The sequence below is a fragment of the Egretta garzetta genome, unplaced genomic scaffold (assembly GCF_000687185.1).
Source record: "Egretta garzetta isolate BGI_Z169 unplaced genomic scaffold, ASM68718v1 scaffold430, whole genome shotgun sequence".
In the NCBI taxonomy this organism is placed as follows: Eukaryota; Metazoa; Chordata; class Aves; order Pelecaniformes; family Ardeidae; genus Egretta; species Egretta garzetta.
In genome coordinates, this window is record NW_009258267.1 from 1,228,609 (window position 1) to 1,232,312 (window position 3,704).

The window sequence follows — 3,704 nt, forward strand, 5'->3', positions numbered from 1 at the left end:
GCATTCAGACGGGCAAGGCTTCAGCTAGATATATATTTTGTTAAAAGTTTGACATTGAACCCAAGTCTACAGTGCACCTCTAGAACCATTTGAGAGAAGAGACAGCTTAATAGTTCATGGCAAACTGATGTGAAAAAAAAAAAAATGCCAAAAAAACCCTAACCCTGAATTTTGGGAAAACCGACATGCAAAACTACTCCCACCAAAGTGCCTCTGAGTACAAAGGAGAGGTTTCAAGACCAGAGCATCTGCCAGGCTTTTAGTTATATATTTGCATTTCTTTTCCTTTGGGTCATTAGGGCACAACAAAGACAGAATCACAGAATCACAGAATAGCAAGGGTTGGAAGGGACCTCGGGAGATCACCTAGTCCAATGTGCAATGTCCTTGCAGCTTGAAGTAATGGCATGCTTCACATTTTGTCTGACTTTTGAGAACAATCACTGAAGAAGTTCTGACAAATAAATCTCTTATGTGGTGTGATTTAATTTTTTTCCGAGAGCGCCGGTATGCTTTGAATCAGACACATCTCCTCTCACACACCATTACTCCTCTCAAATTCAGTCTCTTCCTAGTTGATGCCTACCTGAAGTTTTCTTTCCAGCAGCTCTCTCAAAGCACATTTGGAGCTTCTCTTCTAAAATCATCTTCAATCCTTCTCGAGGAAACCAGTAACAACCAATCCTAGTCTGGGCCAGGAATGAGCAGCCTGGCCCTACTTATTCTGCAGCACCCCCTTCCCAGACCCGAAAGCTGTGCCTACGCACACCGCTCTAAGCACATCTGTTCTGGTTCATTAAACCATGCCAGGGCCCAGTGGGGCTCTGCCTGCACTGCTAAAATTTTGCATAGTTGCTAGCATGCTTTTGGCCTGGGCTAATTTCCTTAGACACATTTCAGGCACAGCTCAGAAACTAGCATGGGCTGGGGTTCCACCACCAGGCAGCTCAGATGTGGCCACCCTGTGAGCATCAGTGGCCAAGTGAATTTAACAGCATGGACATGCCCTTAGTTCCCCTGCAGGGGCAGAGAACAGACCTTAGCACTTCAGTTTATTGGTATAGACATGACACAGCAAAGTTTATTATAGCAAATTCAATGCCAAAAACCTTCAAAATCTGCACAGCCTTGGACTTAAATATGTTCAGGAGCATCACAAAACCCAGCCTGCTCAGAGGTCTCAAAACCACACCAGCCTCCAAAGCCCCAGACTGCCAAATGTACACCCCTAAGTCAGCACAGCCCAGTACACCCCTCTCACCCACCCAGCACCCCACATTGCTTCTCTTCCCCCACACCATGCATGGCTCTTCATGTATTTCACGACGTTGGCTGCATTGATGGAGCTGCTTCCCCCGCAAGCCGGGTGCAGTGGGGAGCCCACCTGCCCCTCCAGCCCTGGCACACATGATGCAGGGAACAGGGTGAAGAGCTTTGATAGCAAACACCATCAGCCACAACTCCTGTAAAAGGCTGTGCTGAAACAGAGCATCTGCTGCATGCCTGGTGCTCTCACAGGGGCAGATGACTTGCCCACACAACCGCCATGATAGTTGGTGGGAGTGGGAAGAATCATAAAACCATAGAATCATTTGGTTGGAAAAGACTTTTAAGATCATCGAGTCCAACTGTACCTGTACTGCAAATGCCCTGTGATTTATGTTACCTGTCAAAGCTGGAGATGGTAAGATGGAGGATGCAACCACCTCAGAAGCACTCCTGAGCCTACTAGTCTAACCAAAACTTCTGTGCCATCTTTCAAACACCACCTTCTTTTTCTTTCCTCTTTCCCATTCCACATGTTAAGCTTGCTGAGGTGGAGGCTTCATTTTGCCTTAGGAAAATAGAGACATGAGCAGTGCCTGTAAACAAAAGTGGTTTTATGCAATTGCAATCTCTGTCAGCTTCTGAAATACAAATAGCAGTAAGAAAAAGTCGCAATATCCCTACATCTCCAGATGACTGTTTGTTTATTCCCCATCTTTTGTATCTATGCATCACTGACACTGTGTGAAAAACTACTGAACCGGAGTAGGGAATTGCCCAGAGGAAGTTTAAGACCTTATCATCTAGTTATCGATAAATGTATCTACTTAAAAAAACACATAAATATAAAAGATTAACCAATATTGACAATACTTTGCCTTCAACTGGTATGTTCGTAATCATTCTGAGTATGAACAAAACCCTGATGCAGGGTTTCAAGTAAAAAAATTATGTTACTTCAAATAAGAGCACACAGCTCTACAGAGATCCAGCATTATGCAGAGCACTCAGCCTTCTTGCCTACTCTCTCTCCGTGATTTCTTTCTCAGATGGTAAGGTGAAATCTGACAGTGAAAGGACCACATTAACTTTCAAATGTTCAATATGCCAGTTCTCACTCCATAGCTGAGACTACCTGATAGACAGGAAAGTGTGGTTTAATAAATTCATACTTGCAGTCATAGACTACAAATTTTGACAAACATAGTGAGGGTCTCAGCTTTAGAATCAACTTGGTTTAGAGATCAAAAAGACCACTAAGTTCATGTTTTTAGAAACCCAAATAAAAATTTCAACTCACCCACATGTGAAATTCTGCTTCTGGGCGACTTCTATAACTCCGAAAGTCAATGACATCTCATCACATATAGAAGACAGGAAACCATATAACTCAGCCTTTTTTCCCAAAACATGGTTTCTGGAGAGCGTAACATAATGCCAGGACGCTACTTATTGCCTTGCCTGTGTTGCTGCTTTCCCACACTTGTTTGATACATCCAAAGTGTCGCATTGTGTTTTGTATGCCATTTACCACGTTATTAAGCAGTCATTAACGGATTCCATTTCATTACCACCACGCTTACTTCTGTTACTGAGTTGAATTTACCCAATGTGGTTCTCCGTGAAACTGTAGAGATTGGATTCAATTGGATCCTGTGAAGATGTGCAGAGCGGTTTATTATGCCATCCATTTCTGCAGGAATTCATTCTGGCTGGATTTTCAAGGGATTACAGTACTTAGGAGCCTCCAAATACTTACACATAGCACCTCTCATGAAGAAAGTTACTCATCCACATAAGCATTGCCAAGTCTGAGCTCTGTATGTGAAGTACTAATGGTTTCAGTTATGAACTGATTGAGTAACCTCTGACAACCTACTGTCTTCAAGAGCTGTTGTGTAATGGGACAGAAATTCGAATACAGAAAGAAAATCTAGCTTCCTCTTTCAAGGGTATAAACCAGTTAGTTGTGAAGGCTGTGGGGGAAAAAAAATTCATCATTTCCAAAATAAAGAACTATATACAATCAGCATTACAGAAGGCCTGTCTCCTTCTGCACCATCAAATATTCACCAATGTCAAAGCCAGATCAGCCATCCAACCTAATATAGCAATTTACACAGATTAATAGTTTGATTTTAATATGACAGTTCTTGTAAACTGGTTATTCCTGATATGAGGCATTTAATTAAAAGCCAAAGAGCTCAAAGTCCCAAACTATCTCCATAATTCATGCCAATGTGCCTGGGTTTTCGCAGCTGGCACTGTTCCAAAGTGCCAGTTTCACAGACAGTTTGGTTGTTTCCTATTTCAGTGATGTAAAACTTTATCTCTGATGACTACTGACTGCATGACCAGTGGGGGCTATAATGGTCCAAGGCTTTTAAACATCATCCTTGTATTGTTAGAACATATTCTAAAAGTAGAGTTTTAAGAGC